The sequence below is a fragment of the Panthera leo genome, chromosome C1 (assembly GCF_018350215.1).
Source record: "Panthera leo isolate Ple1 chromosome C1, P.leo_Ple1_pat1.1, whole genome shotgun sequence".
Lineage (NCBI taxonomy): Eukaryota > Metazoa > Chordata > Mammalia > Carnivora > Felidae > Panthera > Panthera leo.
The window spans coordinates 136,717,760-136,740,791 of NC_056686.1; the positions used below are offsets into that span (position 1 = coordinate 136,717,760).

Sequence of the window (23,032 nt, forward strand, 5' to 3'; positions counted from 1 at the left end):
AGTGTTTTTCTAAATGATCAAATTCTTATCATCAGTATCCAATTCCATTTTATTTTTAATGTCCAATGAAGAAATACTTTATAAATAAAACTAAGGAGACTTTTATTACAAAAATCTAACGCAGTAAGACAATTTTCCTGCACCTATTTTTTTAATACCATAGTTTTATAAATCAAACACACAGATGCAGCTTTACCCAACCTGGAAGATCATCTACAATAAAATCAGTAAGGTGAAGAGCAGCAAGACTATATGACCCCAAAATATGCCACTCTGGCTTGGGAATTGTTTGAGTTGAAGGCAGTCAAGACCCAGTTGATGCAAGAAAAACTTTTACCCTTCCCTTGAGTATTTAAAGGAATTTAGACAGGAAGCCTTGCTCAGAGAGACAGCTCTGAAGGACCTATTTTTATGGTATGGCAAACTCTACTTACCAAATATCTGTTCCTTCTATCATCCTTTGAATTACCTTCCTCCTCTTTGAAGCCCCAGGCCTCTATCCCATATTTTAGCTCAGAATGGCATATAAACCTCAAATGCCCAACATGCCTTTGGGTCTCATTTTCTTTGTGGGGCCCCAAAAGAATGTAATTAAATTTGTTTTTATCCTATTAGTCTGTCCTATGTTAATGTGATTATTAGATTAGCCAAAGAACCAAGAGAGGTAGAGGAAAAAATATTCCCCCCCAAAAGAAGCTATTCATAAATGGGTATCATATAAAGTCTCCCTGCCTGGTAACTTCCACACAAATTTTTATTGTTTTTATGAAAGAAAAGGAATAGTACATATTCCACCAGTGCATGTCTTCCACCTAAAATGCAAATCAAAACCACAAGAAATACTACCTCACACAAGTCAGAATGACTAGTATCAAAAAGACAAGAAATAGCAAGTATTACCAAGGATGTAGAGAAAAGAGAACTTTTAGTGCACTGCTGGTGGAAATATAAATTGGAAAATACTAGGGAGTTTCCTCAAAAAACTAAAAATAGAATTACTGTATGTTCCAGTAATTCCATTTCTGGGTATTTACCTAACGAAAAAAAAATGCTAATTTGAAAAGATATATGCATCTCTATGCATATCACAGTGATATTTACAATCGCCATGATGTAGAAGTAACCATTGATAGAAGAATAAATAAAATATAGTATATATACACCATGGACTATTATTCAGCCATAAAAAAGAATGAAATCTTGCCATTTTGCAACATAGAGGGTATTGTGATAAGTGAAATAAGTCAGACAGAGAAAGACAAATGCCATATGACTTCACTTATATGTGGTATCAAACAAAATAAACAGCAACAGAAAAGAAAAACAGACTCATAAATATAGAGAACAAAGTAGAGATTGACAGAGAGGAGGGAGGTGGTGAGATTGGTGAAATAGGTGAAGAAGATTAAGAGGGACAAAATTCCCATTATAAAATAAATAAGTCACAGGGATAAAAAGAACAGCATAGGGGATACAGTCAATAATACCATAACAACTTTATATGGTGACAGATGGTAACTACACTTACTACGGTGAACATTTAGCAATGTTTATAATTGTAGAATCACTATGTTGTACACCTGACACATGTTGTCAACTGTACTTCAGTTAAAAACACAATGAAGCAAATCAATAAATAAAATGCTTTCTGAACAAATTTCTGCCTTTTTGAGGCCTCAGCTTTAAAGGAACAATGTATATCCTTTGACAATTACACAACTTCCGTTAGCCATTGTACTTTCAAGTAATCTTTCTGACCTGTTCCCTCTTGCTCTCTGCACAATTTATAGAGCAATAAAGTATGCTCCACTTTGGGGTATTTATTATTTTATTAAATGATTATTGAAATAATTTGTTCTTATTTTCCATCAGTCTTATTATTATGCTGCCATAATAAATTAGATTATAATATCTTCAAAGACAGGGTCTCATACTCATATGATCTCATACTTCTTAATATCCACCATAATCCTTAATGTGCTTGTTTGGATTTGATTTATCCAGCATTTGGAAGGGCTTCTAAGCTTACACTGATCAACTCCCTTCTCTGGAAATTTCTGTTATTAAAAGCGATCCTGTCCTCACTGGCACATAAATGTAACTGTAAGGCAGAAACTTGTCTCTCATGCTTAAGTAGGCACCATAGTCACGCAAAAAAAATCAGATTTTCCCCCTCAGAAATTGGAAATTTGTATGTCTTGTGTGTTTATTACAAAGCTACTTTTAGTACTTTGGGGGTGAGCCTCACAGTATTACAAAACACTGGGAAGAACCCCCTCACTCCCAGGAGTGACTCAGAAGGAAAGAGGCTGAGAAGTAAGCACTGAAATTCAGGGAAAGGGGATGTCACAGTGGTGGCACATGTGAGTACTACAGGAGGACACGCTAGCATGGTGTGACACAGGCTAAGTAAGGGCAAGAGGGTTGGACATGAAGCCACAAAGCTACCTGGGTTCCTCCTTCTCATTTGTATTTTTCTGCTTCTTCTCATGATCTCAGAGTTCCTCTGCTTACAGGTAACAGTAGAAAGCCTGTCACCTCAGAAAAATATGGAACATTCCGTGAGTTGGTAGCTCATCCTTGTGCAGGGGCCATGCTAATCTCTGTGTCATTAGAAATTGGACATTTGTAACTAAGGGGCCAAGTTTCTAAAAATATTTAAACTTTTTTTTAATGTTTATTTTTTTTGAGAGAGAGAGTGAGAGAAAGAGAGACAGAGTGTGAGCAAGGGAGGGTCAGAGAGAGAAAGGGAGACACAGAATCTGAAGCAGGCTCCAGGCTCTGAGCTGTCAGCACAGAGCCTGACATGGGGCTCGAACCCACAAACCGTGAGATCATGACCTGAGCTGAAGTCATTCACTTAACCGAGCCACCCAGGCGCCCTTCTCAAATTCTTTAAAACGGTGTCAATTTTACTACAAAATTTTAAACAGAATATCTGTGGAAGTTTCTAGCTGAGGTTCCCTGATCTGGATTCTTGGTTTTTCACCTTCTTCTTGATTCTACAAGTTGGCTACAGATGGGTTTTTTTGTGGTTTCTAGTTGTGTATCCAGTTACTTAGTATTCTAACAAACTTAACAAATACATATAGCAATACATTCACTGGAATCAGCATAAAAAAAAAAAAAAACACCCTGAAGTTAGAATCTTGGCTCCAAAATAAGGAAAATATATGGCCTTTACAACAAATTTTAAGAGAAAAATAATAATAATTTATCAAATTCCTTTCTATAAATGAACAAACATACCCATTTTGCTATCTATAAACAAACTAGGACCAAAATCATGTGAATAAAATATGGAAAACATCTTTGAGTATGAGGTGCATCAAGTTTTATTACAAGAATTTAATAAAAATAATCAGTCTATTAAAATATATTTGAAGAATCCCATATATGTTTGCTTCATTCTTCTGTCCATCTTAAGTTTCCAGTAGGTATGCAAGTTTTCTTTTCCCTGCTAGACTTCTCACACCAACATCAAAATAAAGCTGTCTTTAGGAAGTGATTTTATCATCCCTAAATTCATTTCATTTTCAATGATAGATAATGGAACATATTTTGTTTATGAAAAGTCAATGTCCCCTATCTTAGAAAATTAAGACTACACTATCCCATTAGTAAATGGGAAAAAATAGTACCATCATAAGGAGGTCAAATGATACCTTTGGGATTTGGTTAACAAAAGTACTTTAAGGGAGAACATCTGTCATGAGAGAGACAATTTCTTTTTGTAAGAAGCACATAGACTCTATACGGTAGAAAAATACTTTATTCGTAAGGAAGCCAGAAAGAGTAGAAACCATTTATCTGTGAGTCTATTTCTTGAACCTTTATTATTCTGGTTTCTTAAATAATGTTACTAAAATTGGTATTTAGAAATAAAAAGACAGGTTTCACACACAGTAAATAAAGTGATCACTCCAGGGAAGAAAATATTCGACATGGCTATGTATAAATTGAATAATATATTAAGAATTTTGATATTATGAATAGAAGTGACATTTTAATGCCTAGTAGTTTCTTGGAAAGCAGCATAGCACAGTGATGAAAAATAAGAAGCTTTAAATTTCTCCACCAACATGTGGCTACATTAGAATTTTAACAATCAAAACATCTGAGGTTTAGTCCAGGTAGAGAGACTAGTTGTAGGATACTAGATGGAAAGACTAGAAAGGTACTGTATTTCTTTAATCCATTGCATTGTGACTGAATGATCTGCCACAAAGCCTTTGGCAACTTTTCCTTTGAAGTTCATCTTACGAAAGGAAAATGAATGAACCCTGCTTACGACTTACTAGTAATAACTCACCCTAATCTTGCCAAGGAAAGATCTACTACCAGGTTTCTAATAATCTTAGGTTTTTGTCATCCTAACTCCTTTCAAAGAAAAGCTTTTATTCTTTGAAAAAACATTAGAATAAAATTCCTTGTGAGATTACTTTACATTTCCTATTCATAGGCCCCAAATAATAGCACACCAGAGTAACAGCAGCAGCCTAATATGTTTACCACGTGTCTGACTGTTGATTACCCTTTATTTAGAAAAATGTACTTGAGATCAGGTATGGGTTTTCTACAGCCATGTGGCAAAATGGAAAAATCATTGTTCTGGGAGTAAGACTCCTCCAAAGGCTCTTGGGTGATCTTGAAGAAGTCATTTGAATTCCCCTTGGCTCACTATATGAATTCAACATATGGGGCCATGAAAACGATATTCTCACCACCTCAATAAGATCAGTATAATTAAGATTGAAAGTTGATTTTATCTATTCAAAGGAAAGATAAACATACCCCCAAAAATTGCTATTCCCATCTATTGGAATAGATAATTGAATTTGCATGCGGCTTACTCTGGATGATTTAGAAGTAGAGGTGAGGCTCCAAGAAACAGGCTAAGTGAACAAACATATTGCCCATATTTTATTTCACATAACAAACGTTAGCTATTGTGGTGGCTGACTCTCCTTTTTTGGGCCAGAAAAAAACAGTTTACACTGCTTCTATACAAGATTTTCACAGCCAGGTTTTATGTTTTTATCATACGGAAAAGCTGCCGGAAGAGCTTTGATATCATAAACTGCCAATGAGTGGGAGGAACCTAAATGGTCTTTTTTTTTTTTTTTTTAAAGGAAGTGGCATATGGGAAATTAGAAAGGGAAGTAAGAAAGAATACAGAGAAGGAAAGTAAAGACAAGGGGAAATACCAGGGTCTCCAGTTACCAGGTAGCATGTCAGAAATATTAGGAATTCAATCAGAATTTTTAAATATTTTTTCTGGAAGTATTAATAGGATAAAATGCATACCTTTTTTTGTCATATTTCCTTATGTTCTTTTCCTCAACATTAGTCTACCATCCATAAATAAAAAATAATATATCACTGACCAAAAGCCAGGATCTGGATTGCTCAACAGTATTGAAGACTAGAGAGTGGTTGTTGCATGCTTGTCACCTTTCGTCTATTTCTAAGCTTGATGTAGAAATACAAACAGATATCGCTGAACAAAGCCTTAGTAAGACACAACTGTGACTCAAGTTGTCCTTTTGATTCAACACCTTCTGGTGAGTAGATCTAGCCAGAAGCAATGCAAACTGGGATTTAGAAACAGGACCAGCTGTCCAATGGAGTCAGACTCTTCAAAACTAGTGGTATTTTCTCTGAGAAGTAATTGAAATGAACAAGAAATTTATTCTTGCTTCAGTTTAGGGAATGGAGAAAATGCATATTAAGAAGTGAGAAAGGAGGATGAATTGACTTAAAAAAAATCGAAGAGACATTCTGGTAAGGGCAAATGAATAAGAGTTTAAGGCAGTTTACAGTAAATATTTTGGTGCTATTATATACATAGTTTTCTTTGGTTATTTTTTCCAGTTTCTTCTAACCTATCTGCACATTGAAGTGATTATGACCAACTGGATTTGAATTTATATAAGTTTATAAAATGCTACCTTTAGTACCCATAGAACATTTATATTTTTACTGCATAGGTTATATTTAATACTGCATAGAAATTCTAGTGAATAAAAGCATATCAGTCGGCTGGGGATGCCATAACAAAATACTAAAGACTGGATGGATGAAAAATGTATTTTCTCACAATTCTCGAGGCTGGAATTTCAAAATCAAGATGCAGGCAGGGTTGGTTTCTCTGAAGCCTCTCCCCTTGGCTTATAGCTGGCTGCCTTCTCACTGTGTCCACACATGATCATTCTTCTGCGCACACACATATCTGATGTCTCTTTGTCTTAAAAGGACACTGGTCCTTTCAGATTAGAGCTCCATACATATGACTTAATTTGCTTTAATGATATATTTAAAGACTTTATCTCAAAATATAGTCATATTAGGGGTTAAGGCTTTGACATATGAATTTTGTGGGTACAGAATTCAATATGCAACAAGCATGTGGTTATTCACTTATTATGAAGGAATTCCTTGATCCTTTATTCATACATCTCTTTAAGATAAGCATCACTAAGATTTAAGTTTTAACTTCCCCTTTAATGGGATTAATGTAACTAGATTTATCAGGCCATTTTCAGAAAATGTATTAGAAAAATATTCAAATGTCAAATAAGATGCTGATCAAACCAGGGCACCTGGGTGGCTCAGTCAGTTGAGCATCCAACTTCGGCTCAGATCATGATCTTGTGGTTTGTGAGTTCGAGCCCCGCGTCGGGTTCTGTGCTCTCGGCTCAGAGCCTGGAGCCTGCTTCAGATTCTGTGTCTCCCTCTGTTTCTGTTCCTCCCCCACTCAGGCTCTGTCTCTCTCTGCCTCTCAAAAAAATGAATAAACGTTAAAAAAAAAGATGCTGATCAAACCAATATTTTTAAGTAGCTGTTCTAATATGAAAGCCAGCAACACTATCTACTTTGGGACACTATGGAAATGCTACACAGTCTAATTAAGCCACAGTGACATGTTATTGTAGTAACTTTATTTTAGGGTAATAGTTTTGAAGAAAAAAAGATCACAATGATTACATATAACTATCAGAAAAATGGCATGAAGTTTGGAAACAACTGATAGATAACTGAGTATTCTTTTGTTGCTTGATTTTGTATTTGCTTATCCATTTGTAGGAATAGAAGTTAATTTATACATTTTTGTCAGGAAGGGACACAAATAATTTTTGTTCAATGGAAGAGATAACCCCAAAAGTTTTAATTTATTGCCTTGAAAAAAAAACAGCCTTATACCTAACCCAAGAATCTTATCCTAATATTTCTCTTTAAAATTGCCTCTATACTATGTCATCAAATGACCTTTGAACTGATTTAAACTTGCTGGCTCAGTCATTATAATGGGTTAAATAGAATCTTGGAAAAATTGTTCATGTAAAATTTACCTTCTTGAAAATGATAATTAAATACAATCAATAAACATTTATTAATTAATATCTTTTATCAGTATATTAGAATACAGAATCTAATCTGAAAATCTGAATCCTTAATAAGAACTACAATACCAAAAGATTACAGTATTTTAATTTAAAAATTACTTCCCATGCTTTTAGAGAAAAGTGGAAAATTGGAAATTTAAGACAAACAACTGAAACATTTAAAAAATGATATTCTTTCATTTAGAAGTTTGTTGATTATAAATTTATGTAGGAAAAGATTATGTATATTCCCAAATTTCTTATTGTTTTCCAATGTTAATATTTAATAAACACATGTTGATTAAACCTCTGTGCAGACACTATGAGTACATATTTATAAAAATAAAATGGGAGAATATGATTTTAATCTATAAAAATTTATAGTAAAGTTAACTGTATCTAGTCCCCAGTAGCTAACCTAATAGATCTTGAACTCCCTATGGTTAAAAGGGACACAGTGACCGTCACATTGACTCTAGGTATTTTTCAGAGAAGGAAAATCCCAGTGGTTTTTTAACCAAAGAAATCTAGCCTAGTATCATGGCAGGTAAGAAATCAGCTAGCTGGACTGTTGGTCATATAACCATGAACATAAGATACTTTTTGCCTAGTCCTAGTGGGTCAACTTTTCTGTCTCTTCAATATTCAAAGCCAGGAATCGTCCCCTGAAGCTTTGCTTACCTATGAAGCTAGGCTGAATTAGATATCTCTGAATCCATTTCAAATTATATAGTCTATAACTTATATAAATTATATATAAATATATAAATTATATATCTTATTATATGATTCTACCTCCTATATTCCATGATCTCAAGAAAAAGAGAAACTGTTAACTTTATAATTCAACTAATTTAGTGTTTGATATCTGTTTCTTGAATAAGTAAAATGGGGGTAAAATATATTTGATTGACCAGCCAAAGTAAATTAAGCAACCCAAAATAAAAACTTGAGTATCTTCAAAAACATAGGGACCTTCTATACCTACATAAGAGTGTACCTACACACAAAAGGTGGCTCTATACGCACAAACATTAATACGTTAATTATAAAAAAAAAATTCCCCACTAAACTGAGGGTTGATGAGGTGTGGGAGGGAGGGGAGGGTAGGTGATGGGCATTGAAGAGGGCATCTTTTGAGATGAGCACTGGGTGTTGTATGGAAACCAATTTGACAATAAATTTCATAAAAAAATCCCCCCAAATAATAGCTTATCCAAAGAATTCAACAATTTTGTTTGTTTACAAGTCTTACTGGGCATTTAAACACAGTCTGAATCTGAATCAGTCTGAATCTAATCAAAACTCTACACCTTTAACTGGCAATTACTATGATGTAGCTTTTTCCACTGTCACATCACAACTATGAGTTTATGAAGCATTTATTTTTAAATCATTGGGACTTGTAGTTATTAGCATATAAAAGTTACAGAAATATTTGAAATGTCCCAAATATAAAACTGAATTCTATTTCAAAGGAAGGTTTTGTTGCACATTTAAGTGCCTGAAAATAAGGCATATAATAGAGAGACTGCTAGATCTTTTACTTTGACAATATCACTGAAAATGGCTATAAAATCTGACGGAAACACTGAAAGATTACCTCTGCGAGGGATTACCTCTGAGGGGGATGTAGAATCCATTTTGTTTTTAAACTGACCCTGAAGATGTGTCAAACATTTGTAAAATCCACAATAAAGAGTTCAAAGACATGACTGGGAGATTTCTTAGGCTTGGAATAAAACATTCAGTTTAGTGAGTCTACTTATTTCATGCAATGGGGTGGAAACTGATGTAGAGAAAGTCTTTCAATTGTCCTTTATCTGTATCTATTAATTGCCACTCATCAAAGTGGCACAGCTAAACTATGCAAAAAGTATTTTTAACTGCCAAACTAGTACAAGGAAACACCAAAAGCCTCCTTCTTGATCAAAAACAAAAAAGGTTATTTTTTTTCAGTGCTTAAGAAAAAAAAATTCTACCTCATCCATATCAATAGTCCATCTGCTTTGACCTTCCAACATGAGATAAAATGTAAGTTATTCTCACACATCAGCAAGGATGTAAAGTATTTTAAGAACAACCATGTGAGATAAAAATGTCAATAATATATTCATTCCTTCTACTAAGATGCAGCCTTTTGCAGTCCAATAATTCAATGAGGAAAAGAGATTATGCAACTCAGGTTTTCTGAACTTCTTACCTTGTAAGCTTTATAAGAGGTTGTTGTTATAGCCAAGCAGTTACTGTTATGCAAGAATTAAACCTTTCTGTTTCTTTGATAGATCTGCTCCATTAATTCTCATTACATTTTTATAAGTAGGTATTATTTAAAATGATACATTCTTTTACTCTTCTTGGAAATCACTCATAGGAAAGATACTCTGATAGAAATGTTACACAAAAATGTAGGCAATTTGTTCCTCATTGGAATAAAATATATCCCAACAATTAGCAAGTACTATATCCCATTACCAACCTTATTCTATTGTATCAATCAAAAAGTTTGTTCCTTAGTCAAGAAAACACTTTATTTATTGCCATTTATATATCCTGGTATGTTTCAAAGACTTTGGTAGTTGTCTCCTTGTAATATTTCAGCTTTTAAGCTGCTTCCCTGCCTCACTGAGCTCACATAAGATACATCTGAAAGCTTTAGTACAAATTTACTTCGAATAAAGTCTTCAATTCATTTTCATGGCACCAAAAAGACAGCTTTAATAACTGCAATGACAAATAAACTGGAAATCATTCCAGGCCTTTTCACTTAACTGACAAGTAGAACACTCTCATAATGAGCCGCAGGTTTTACGTTTTCTCTTTGACCATAATAGCTTCATTTAAGAGCGTCAGACCCTGACACTTCATCATTTATCTACATTATTTCTCATCTTCTTTCAAATAAATTATGGAATACTAGACTGAGCACATAAAAACAAAGTGACTTGTTATCAGTAAACAGCAAGATAAATTGTCCAGAAGTTCCTCATTTAGTTCCCTTTAAATTTAAGGGCAAGTTATTGGGTGCACCTTTTTTAACTTCCAGTGTTTGCATTTTTACAGCCATCTTATTTCTCTTGCCACTGGCCTCTGTGCACTCATCCAGAGCCTGATGTGGAAGGCATAAAGTAATCCCATTATCCCAAGGTTGGCCGCTAAAGTACAAAGAAGCATAAGGGGAGAAAGTCAAATAAAAAACTTGGAAAGTGATTTCTCCACATCTGTAAAACCCCCATTCCATAATATATCTTGTCATACTAGGAAATGTGACACTTCCAAAGTAATGAACAGTGCAACTGTAACTCTTTTAGCCCGTGGAAATAAAGCACTGATTTTAAATGGATGGATGAATGCGATCTCTTCTCATTGAATTCCCCCCTCCTTTTTTAACCATATAGAATTGGAGAAAATCAAATAAAATCACTATCATATTGTGTTTCTTTTTAAAAGGGTTGACCAAATTTATAGAAATCTTCACATCTTGTACTTCTTCCTTCTTTGATATTAACTTACAAAGATTTGCAGAATCATGTCAGATTAATAAGTACAAAAACAATATTTAAGAAACCATTAAAACATCAGTTTTTGTAGTGTGGTGTACATATTGAATTCTTGGCTGTGCACTATAGTTGAGAATAAAGGATGTACAGTGCAGATAGTCACAGGGTGATGGTTTATTAACCCATTTTCAATTACTTCAGTTATTCTGGAATTAATGCTGAAAAAAGTGTACTGTATTTTGTTTTGGTTTCCTACCTACTCAAATCCATTTGATCATAAGTATTTCAAATTTAGTAACATTATTATATGGAAATTTACTCACAGATGACTTAACAACAGTTATGGATCCTCTACTCTGAGCAAAATCCTGATACAGGGAAATACAAGGAAAAATATATATTCTATTATCTGTGTTCGAAGAGCTCTAGGGGAAAAAAAAGTTGCTCTAGGGGAAAAAAAAAGTTGCTCATTTAATTTTGGCACACTACTTAACTTCTGAGATGCAACGGTGGTGGGAATAATTTAAAGTGTTAATTTCTATGCCTCCATCACTTATCCTGTGAGGGACTGGAATAGTCCAAGTTGTAGTTTCTGAGAAGATGGTGAAAGAGTATGGTCCTCTGGCTCCTTTTAGATAAAGATGTACCAGAAACAGAGATTAATAGATCTGTCACCCAATAAAAGTCATAGAGGGGCTGGTGGATCTGTAGGGGCAAAGGATGAAGGTTAGGGCTGTATATGGGTGGGGGAGGGTAGAGAAGTGGAGATGTAGGGAATAAAAGGTAGAAAAACCCGGAATAGAAGCAGATTATAAACCTGAAAAGGGAACAAAAATAGTAAGATATAACAACTAGGGATTCTGAGTTTGAAAATATCACAAAAATAGAAAACTCGATATATAGCTCAAATTGATACAACTGAAGAATTAGTCAATGAAAGGGTAATTTAGATGAAGTTCATTCAGAAGAATTAAAAAGGGAGAATGTTACCACAAGAATGGGGATAGAAGTGAAAGGGTCAAGTTGATATCCTAAAAATAGAAAAAGAGTAAAAAAAAAAAAAAAACAGATCATAGGAAGCCTTTAATGGATTAATGCTATATATTCACATATATATGCATATATATACACATACATATATATATGGCATCATAAAAATAGTTAAAACTGATTTATAAGGTTCAAGGAAACCAATGAAAACTGGAAGCAAATACATAGAGTACTACTCTTGCATTTCAGTGTGTTTAGAGATGTGAAAGAATGTTGCTTAAACACAATTAGTAACCATATTAAAAACATGTTTGTAAGGTTATGGATTATCTTGCACTTATCTTTATGTTTTCAGCCCAAAGAGTATTGCCCAGCTCTTAGTACTTAAAATAGATGTGTAATTATCTAAACTTTCTCCTAAACCAGCATTATAAGCTATCATTATTAAAGAATAAGTTCTATTTTTGTTTATGCTAAGTTTATAAAAACTAAGGTTGCCTAGTTGCATATTTTACAAATATCACCTAACAAAACAATTTAAGTCCAATAATTACATAAATAATGCCTTCTATGGACCAGCTTCTTTTAGCCAGGAACAAAAGATAGAGAAATAAATAATATATGGTCCATGATTAATTATAGCTTTCATAAATCAGTAAGTTGAATAAATACAGGATTTCCAGTAAGTTGAATAAATATAGGATTTCCATATATGATGACACAAATAAAGATCACTTTAGCCAGCAGGAAACCAGATATGGGGGTCTGGGGAATTTTTCTAGATAAGGCAACACCAGCCAAATCTTAAGAGTAGATACATATTTATAAGTTAGAAGACTCACTTCTATTCAACTGCTCATGTCCAAACCCCACCCTGATGACACACTCATGGCAGATATATCCTCCAACTTTAAATATAATAAGCCAGTCTTCCTCAAAACTGCCAGGCAGTAGACAGAGGAACATGCAAAACAGAAACAGCAGGCTGATGACTCAGATGTATGCAACACAACACAAGAAAAGGAAAGCCAGGCAGCTGGGAGGCATGGAAAATAAATTTTGCCCTGATGTGTAGCGGTTTGTCCTAGTCTTACTTAGTTAATACATTTTTTTGCTAAGATGGTCCAATTTGATTACCTTTCCTGAATGTTTTTCTTTGTATTTGATGACATCATTTTTGAATCCTATAAAACAGACCTTGTGTGTTTATATATTCTGTTCTACATGGACTCTCTGAACGTAGTTTATTTAGCTTGTACATATGTATTTTGAAACCTTTTAAACCTGAAAAATAAATAATCGCTTAATGTTGAAATAAAAAAAGATGTTGATATTCTTAAATGAATCAGAACAGTGTTTAGAATTTCTACTGATTTTCATCAAAGAACCAAGGAAATAGATAAATTTTAAAAAATGGCCCCAGAAAAACTAAATAAATATATCAGAAAACATAAACAAACAAAACAAAAACTTTCACCCATACCTCATGCCATACCAAAAATCTTAATTTTAAATAGATCATAAACACAAATGTAAAAATAAAACAATAAAGTATTTGGAGAAAACAGGAATATAGATTCCTTTTAAAAAGGTATGGATAAATTAGACTTCATCAAAATTAAAACTTCTCCCCATAAATAGACATCATTAAAAAATAAAAAGGGAAGTCTCACATTGTGAAAAAATATTTGTAATACATATATATGTATATATATACATACACACACACACACACACATATATATATCCTTGTATTTAGACTATGTAAACAATTCCTCATGATAAGCAACAAAAAAATGGGCAAAATCCTTTAGAAACTTCTAAAGGGAAGATGAATGATTAGCTAATAATAAGCATAAAGTAAGTGTTCAATATTCTAGTCATCAGGGAAATGTAAATTAAAATAGCAGTGTGATATTATTATATACTCCCTAGAATGGTTAAAAAAATATGACTGACAACACCAAATGTTGGTGAAAACGTGGAGCCACTGTGGGAGTATTAAATGGTTCAACCAACTTGGAAAATTGGAATTTTCTTATAAATTTAATTATAAACTTACTATATGATGCAGTTATTCCATTCCTAATTATTTTCCCAAGATAAACTATACACACACACACACACACAAATGCACAAGCAAAAAAAACTTGTACAAAAATATCTGAGTAGTTTTATTCTTACTATCTATAAAATGGAAACAACTCAAATGTCCATCTACAAGATAACAGATGGTCAAATTCTGATATATTCATACAGTGCAATATTACCCCAGAGGAGGAAGAGAAGTCATAAAGTGCTACCACCTGTAATCATATGAGTAAATCTCAAAAATGCATTGAATGAAAGCAGGAAGACATAGAATAGTACATACTGTGTGAATCCATATTCATATGAAGTTCAAGAACAGATAATTAATCTATGATTATAGAAATGAGAAGAATCCTTATTTAGGAGGTTTGCAAACTGAGAGTGGATGTGAAGGAAACTTCTGATATGATGAAACTTAGCTATATCTTATCTGTTTTTATACCAAGGCATATACATTTGCCAATAGTCATTGTATTGTACACTGTATATTATTCTTTAATAAAAAAATACTAAGAACCTTCGTTCAAGTTTGAAGGTAATCTCATGTAATGGATTTAATAAGACTACACACAGGAGTAAGCAGGATTAGTGAATTCAAAAGTATGTCAATAGAAGATATCCAAAGTGAAGTACAGGAAGAAAAATAAATGGAAAAGAAAAGTCAGAATAGATGAGAAGAGTGGGTGGGACTCAACTAAAAGATCAGACAAACTTTAATTAGACTCCACGAACATGAGGAGAATGGCATAGAAAAACAAACGAACAAACAAAAACCTGAAACAATAATTGAACAAATCAACCCACAAATTCAAAAATCTCAGTGAGTCCCGTAGGATAAATATAAGAAACTACTCATAGCCAAGTTGCTAAGAATCACATACAAAGAAAAAATTCTACAAGCAGCCAGATTCAAAAGGTCATCTTACATTCACTGAAGCCACACACTGATTGATAGCTGAATATCAAACAGTTTTGGCAGCTAGAAGACAATAGATCAAAATATTTAAAGTACTGAAACAGGGGGGAAAAAAACAGCTATTCATCTGAAAGTCTATATCCACTGGAAATATGCTTTGAAGATGATAGTGAAATAGAGAAGTTTTCAGACTAAAACAAATAAAACTCTTTGTCCCCCTACACTTGCACTCCACAAAATACTTAACCAGATTTCATCACAATGAAGAAGCACGCCCTGGGTGGAAAATGAAACTTCAGTTTAGAATAAAATAATCAGAAATGATAAACATAGAAGTAAAGAGAGAGAGAGAGAAAGCGAGAGAGAGCAAACCAAGAAACAGACTCTCAGCTACAGAGAACAAACTGATGGTTCCCAGAGGGGAGGTGGGTGGAGGGATGGGTTAAATGGGTGATGGGGATTAAGGAGGGCACTTGTCCTGATGATCACCAGGTGTTGTATGGAAGTGTTGAATCACTAAATTTTACACCAGAAACTAATATTACACTATGTTAACTAACTGGAATTTAAATAAAAACATAAAGAAAAAATGAATATTAGTTAAATCCCCATATGAATTAGGTTCTGGTCAGTAAACAAAACAATAATTTGAACACAAATATAATACTTTACATTAATATAAAAATTATTAATTAGTAAAAGATGGTTAAGTACTAACAGGAGTTAACAGAACTTTAAACAATACAGGAATAGCCAATGGGAGAATCTTCTACCTCGATGGCTGAGGACGGCTACCCAAGAAAGTAATAAACTTGGAGGACCCCCTGCCCCTGCTTGTCACCACCAACAGCAGGCTGAGATTCAAACCTCCCTAAAGGAGATAAGACTGTGGCCTACTGGAAGATGAGAAAGTTCAGTGGGTGTCATAGGACAGAGTTGGTCCATATGCAGTGGGCTGGGATTGGTGAGCAGGAAATTGCTTAATCGCTGGTGAAATTTTGAAGCCATTGGACTTTATCCCATTTGCTGCTGGAAGCACTGCCATAGGAAGAAAAAGAAAAGCGCAGTCAAATCTGGAAGACAAGCCCATTCCCTCGCTCCTTGTTGCAGTGTCCCTTCAGTCCCTCTGCTGCAAAGCCAGCCATTACTCCTTTCAGGTCCAGCTCCATTATCACCAAGCAGGGCAATGCAGGATAGATTTGGAGCTGAGATGTAACAAATTTATAACTGGCATATAAAAGAGCAATATTTTAAATGATACAAAATATATGACTATAATAGCACAAAGGATGGGAGGAGGATAAACAATTAAACTTATGTGAGGTATTTGTTTTACTGGGAAATGGTAAAATTTTATTTTGTTTACTTATTTTTTAATAGATAGATAGATGTTTATTTATTTTTGAGAGAGAGCAAGTAGGGAGGGAAGAGTCAGAGAGAGAGAGAGTATCTGAAGCAGGCTCTGTGCTGACAACAGAGAGTCCGATGCGGGGCTCAAACCCACAAACCATGAGATCACGGCCGGAGCTGGAGTTGGATGCTCAACTGACTGAGTCACTGAGGCACCCCTACGAAAAGGAAAATTTTTAAATTAAAGTAGACTACAACATATCAGAGATTCATGTTGTCAGGTTATAAAAAGTAACAAAAGAAGGTACTGCTATAGAGTTTGTTTTAAAAAGGTCAACAAACAGCGAAGAGTTTTGCTTCACTGTTGTTTATTATAATAAAAAAAATTAGAAATAATTTATTTCCAGTAATAGGGAAAATTAGACTCATCCATACAAGTGAATATAGTCCAATAATTTTAAAGAAACAGAGGTTGTAAAAGAATATCCATTCACAAGAAATGTTCATTATGTGCAGTCTAGTGATAAAAGCAGGTTTAAAAACTGTAAATACTACCTTATCTAGCTATGTTATTGAGCATTTGTGTTGTACCAGGCACTCTGCTATATGCTTTCATTTAGTCCTACTGGCAGCCCTATGCAGTATTACCTCCATTACAGTATAATCTCATTTTCATAAACACACTCACACGTATACTGAGTGAAAAAATACACAAAATTTATCTCTGATGGGTGGGATAATCAGTATTTTTAAATTAACCTCTATGTGCTTTAGAATATTTTCTATTTCTCCCCATGGAACATAACATTAGCATTCTGAAAATAAAAAAAATGTTAAATACTAATTAAGCATTTACAATTTTTAAATATGTAGCCTAATTGTGATTATTTACCTCAGCCAGTGGATAAATTAACTTATAAATTTAAGACATATGCATGAAGATTATAAGACAACACTTAATAACACAGTTAATATAATTTTCAGATTGCTTTAACTCATCTGTCAAAAGGAAGTTCCCCCCCCCCCAAATACTCTAATGTTCTAAAGATAATAGATGAATTAAAAGTTTTAGAGAGGGTATAGGCTTACATGCTATTGTAGACGATTTTAAAATGAGAGGTAGCACTTCTAAAAAGCTCATGCTCAGAGATAGGAGCATGAAAATCTTTCCCACTGCAAAGCTTGAGACTTCCATTCTAGGCCCACATTCAGTATCTTATTCCACCCACCTTTGTTGGTGGATGTAGTGTCCCTTTTTTGTATCATACAAGAATACGCGAGGACAGGACTCATGAACCCAATATATTAATCACATCACCTAATATAATAATATTAAAGCTCTACTTTATGAAATCCACTTAACTCACCTTTCAAATTTCAGCTGACATACATACATATAGAGGAGATTATTTTATTTTTCTAACTTTATGAGATATAAATTGACATGTAATATTGTATAAGTTTAAGGTGTACAATGTTATTATTTGACCCATATGTATTGTGAAATGTTACCACAATATGGTTAGTTGACATATTCCTCATCTCACACAATTACCATTTTGTTACTGTTGATATGGTGAGAACATTCAAAATTTACTCTCAACTTCCAACTTTTCTTGCATTAAGTATGCAACACAGTATTGCTAACTATAAGTCATCATGCTATACATTAGATCCCAAGAACTTATTCCTCTTAAAACTACAAGTTTGCACCCTTTGACAAACAACTCCCCATTTCCCTCTCATCCCTACCCCTACAGCAACTACCAACCTACTCTGCATGAGTTTAGCTTTTTTAGATGCCACATATAAGTGAGATCATACAGTGTTTGTCTTTCTGTGTCTGGTTTATTACACAGAGCCTACTGCCTCAAAGACCATTGATGTTGCAAATGGCAGGATTTTCTTTTTAATGGCTAAATAATATTCCATTGGGCATGTATTGTTATCTCTTTTTTTAAAGTTTATTTATTTTGAGAGAGAGAGAGAGATCACGTGAGCAGGAGAGGGGGAAAGAGAGCAGGTAAGAGAAAATTCTAAGCAGGCTCCACACTGTCCAAGCAGAGTCCGATGTGGAGCTCAAACTCACGAACTCTGAGATCTGAGCCAAAATCAAGAGTCAGACACTTAACCTAGTAAGCCACCCAGGCATCCCTCTATTCTTTCTGATAAGAGCCATCTAACAGGTGTGAGGTGACATCTCACTGTGGCTTTGATTTACATTTCCTCAAGAAGAGCGATGTTGAACACCTTTCATGCACATGAATGTGTATGGCCTCTTTTGAAAAAATGTCTATTCAGATCTTTTGCTCATTTTTCATTGGATTATTTGGGGGTTTTGTTTTGCTATTGAGTTTTAGAAATTCCTTATACATTTTGGATATTAACCTCTTATCAAATATATGGTTTACAGATATTTTCTCCCATTCAATTAAGTTGGCTTTTCATTTTGTTGATTGTTTCTTCTATTGTGCAGGAGCTTTTTAACTTGATATAGCTGCTTATTGATTTTTTTTTTTCTTTTGTTACTTGTGCTTTGGTGTCATATCCCAAAAATCCTCACTGAGAGCAATGTTGGAAATTTTTCCCCTATGCCTTCTTTTAGAAGTTTTATGGTTTCAGGTCTTATATTTAAGTCCTTGTTCCATTTCAAGTTATTTTTTGTGAGTGGAGTAAGTTATGGGTCCAAGAAAATATTTTTTTTTCTATAGCATATTTTCTCATATCTGACTCTAAATTATATTTCACTATCATCCTGATATATATTATGTGACCATAACTGGATTACATAAAATGCATATACATAAAATAGAAATCCAGTACAGCCTTAAGCTTGACTCAAAACAATCTATAGTTTCTTCTAAGTTTATTTTTATTTATTTACTTTGAGAGAGAGAGGGACAGACAGACAGCATGAGCAGGGAGCAGGGGGAGCAGAGAGGGAGGAACAGAGAGAGAGAGAGAGAGGGAGAGAGAGAGAATCCCAAGCAGGCTCCACACTGTCAGCACAGAGGCCAATGGGAGGCTTGAAATCACAAACAATGAGATCATGACCTGAGCAGAAATCAAGAGTTGGGCACTTAACAGACTGAGCCACCCAGGCACCTCTCTGTAATTTCCTTAATACTATTTATATTTATAATATGTATACATATACTATTTATAACTTTTAAAGAACTGTTTGATAAGGGGAACCAAATATTCAGGTTATTTCTCTCTTTTTCCTCAAGTTTTTTTTTTTTTTAAATATCTTTATTTCATCTTTACTATAGTAGACATAAATCATCACACTAAATTGTTTATTCTTGTTTTCATCAATTCTATTTAAAAGTCATCTATAATTCCTTTTTATTTATTCTCCTTAAGTAATCTCTTCCTTTCTTTTTTTCCTCTCTGAATGGTTTTAAGATGTTCTCTTTGTCTTTAGTTTTCTGCAATTCTCCTATGAATTATTTAAGTATGAGTTTCTGTTTAGGACCTTGCTTAGGATTTGCATAGTCCCTTAATCTATGAATTAGTTTTTTAAATTAAGTTTTGGAAAATTCTCAGCAGCCATCACTTGAAACGTGGACTACAAAAAAGTATGCTAGGTCTAATCATCATTAACTTCTCAGTTTCTCACCCTATTGTTTACATTTTCTATCTTTTTATCTCTCCATCTACTTTTGGTATTTTCTTCTGATCTTTTTTAGAGTCTCTACTTCTGTTTTATTTACATCTACCGAACTTCTAAAACTACCCATAGATTTATTCTGTTTCTTACAATTTTGTATGTTTAAAATGATTTTAAGTACAGTAGGCATTGTTTTTTAAGTCTATATTTGATAATACCAATATCAAAAGCCCTTAGAGCCACTTAAATGACTAGTAGATGGACCAAAGTCTGTATGAGGCCTGCTTGCTTCCAGTTCACCTTTACTTCTGGGTAGAGGCATTTTGTGTGCCAATTAGAAGATAAGAGGTTATACCAGGGTGACTATTATTGTGAGCTTGCTACTCAGTTGTGGTCCCTAACTGTGAAAGCATCAAAAGAACTACTCATTCTTTCAGTCACCGGTTTGGGAATATGCAAAGGTCCCTCAGGGCAAAGTACCCCACTTCTGTGCATTTCCATCTCCTTCTCAATCTTACACTGGAAATACTTCACACTTAGAATGCTCTCTTGCTGCCCTCAAACCAATGCTTGTAGGAGAACTCACGCCACCCCCACCACTCCACCAAGTTCTAGTTACCTCAGTGAGAGGGTCGCTCAAGTTGTTACTACATATGTCACTTTGAGAAGGGGAAGTCTTCACACAGGGCATTTTAAGGACACATACTTTGGTAGTTCAAAGCAGCAGAAAGTGCAACTAAGGGCAACCAAGGGTTTATAAAAACACAGTCCACAAGAATTTAAACTAATTGGTTTAAAAAAAAAAAACACTGGTTTTTCGTGATGTAATATAAAGAGCAACACATTAACAAACAAAAAACACTATTTTTTTTTTTTTAGTTGACTCTACAGGCTTCCAAGGACTTACGATTAGCACCTAGTCTGTGAGACACTAATAAACACCATTTCTGCCTGCCAGAGTAACACATCCTGGTTAGAAATGTGAGCACCTTACTTATACCATGAAGTTCACAAGATACATGCAAACGTTCCATCATTCATTGACCTTAAATATGATTTACTCCCTAAGCTCATGAATGTCACAAGTTTGACTTTCATAAAAACATGGAACCTAGTTGTTGACACTTCCTTATGATTGTGGATAAATATAACTTTTAAGAACACAAACCTTATTTCTCTGGATTAAAACTGATGGTCCTGGAATATATGTCACCATGTTGCTTTTTCTTTAACTTCTGAATAGATTTAGTCTAATCTGGGAGGCAAGCCTCTTGTCAGCTACTGCATTCTAGGACACTGTATGTACTTCCAAAGTTTGAAGCATCCAATTTGCATAAGGTTATCAAATTAACCAAGTGATATCAGATCTCCCCTTTCCACTATGTCCAGAAAGGCTTCTGAGGATGGAGACCAGAACAAATGCCTAGTTTTGTAAAGAATGAGATAAAAACACAACCTTATTTGTAAATGTCTTTGACACAAAGTCAACATAAGGTTTTTTAACCTTACAATTCAAATCCAAAACAATACATATGTTGAAGACCATCAACATAAAAAGATGGCATCAATTGTAACGACATACCAGTTCTGAAATACTCTACTCTGCAACGTATAAGAGGCTTTGGCCTATTGATACCACCTAAATAACTGTAGATAAAACATTTCCAGAATACAGATGCATTTTGAGGTTGCTGAAAAGGAGCACCAAGAAATGAATACAATTTTAAGCTACATCTAACTCTTAAGAAACATGAAATAAATGTCACGTTTCATATAAGAAATCTGTTTAAAATGTGCCCCCAAAACCCACATGAATGATGACTGCAGATTGGTTTTGAAAATTCATTGTGTATCTATAATATTTATTAAAATATTTATACATTGTTTCAAGAAATAATAATAACCTATTTGTGACCTAACTTTACTTTTATATGTCTGTTAGAAAAGGATGTTAAAATGTTAATTTTGACTATCTCTGATCCACAATGCAGCATATAAGTATAAATCACCAAAAGAGTGCCTTTATATGTATATTTTAAGTAAACATATCCAGACATGTAAGGTTTTAAAGAAAATGAATGGAATAATTTTGTGAAACAAATTGAAAATTACATTAAAGGAGAGAGTACTTAGTTATGAATATATTAAATCAATTCACAATTTGTACTCTTCATGACTGAAATTATGTAATGCTCAACTCTGTGTGTGTGTTTTACTTGATTGATACCCAAATGAATGTTGCATTGATTATATATTATCCTTCCTAATCCTCTTAAATCTGAGTGTAAAATAACACACATTCACATACAATTTCTGTGTATCAGAAGTATCTCAGGGTGTGTATCATTTTCAATTAAATTTGGTAAATCACAAAATACTCAAAAATGCCTCTGTATTTTCTGACTTACTGTTAGTTATGCAAGAGATTAAAATGAGCAGTAAGAAGCAATGATGTGCATGCATTAGCTTCTATAGCTGACATGACTCCCCTGCCCCTTCTTTTTCTGAAACTATATCAGCTCCCATTTTCTAAAACAATGGATGGACTGTATAGGTCTGTCTTCTGAAGTAATGAGTTAGAGAATGTTGCAAGAGTGCTTGCCAAATCATAGTACCATTATTAATTCAAGCATGATGAAATTGTTCATTTTAACTATAATCATGTAATTCATCAAAATATTACTAGAGCATATCATTCTCAACTATTACACTGATAAAGCACCTTATTCTAACACCAATAGATGCAGAAAATTATTTTTGATGTTTATCTACCAAAAAAAGTAATTGTTTTGAACCTGGGCAGGACTTGCGTCATATTTTGATAAGAGGAAAATTTCAACATGTTTTTATGTACTGACTTGAATGTCGTTGTTTTGCATTTGAATAACTCCATCTATTAAGCTTTAAATATGTCAGAGTGTCTGGAACTGAAATGGTATTTTTCCCATATGTCAGTTTCTTCATTCTCCTTGATGAGTACAGAACAAACTGGGATGGTAAGTAAGCATCCCCTTAAGTCATAAATCAACAGAATCATGCAAACCTGCAATCTCATCACCCAAAAGCTCTTCCTTGCAAATCCCTTTTGCTTTCAGGGCTATAAACTTTTCAAATATTTTGTTGGAAATCAAAATGCACTATTTATTATAATTTATGCAAAATAGAGGAAATTGAGGCACAAAAAAAG

The 23,032-nt window shown here is 33.9% G+C and overlaps 1 long non-coding RNA gene and 1 other non-coding gene across 2 annotated transcripts in view; both read right to left on the bottom strand.

Annotated features, from left to right (window-relative positions):
* Window positions 1-23,032, bottom strand: part of LOC122227742 — a 310,519-nt gene that overhangs the window by 47,410 nt on the left and 240,077 nt on the right. The gene's annotated exons all lie outside the window — the stretch shown is intronic.
* Window positions 2,544-2,649, bottom strand: LOC122228996. The gene has a single exon (XR_006206871.1). It is a non-coding gene; the product is annotated as a U6 spliceosomal RNA (small nuclear RNA).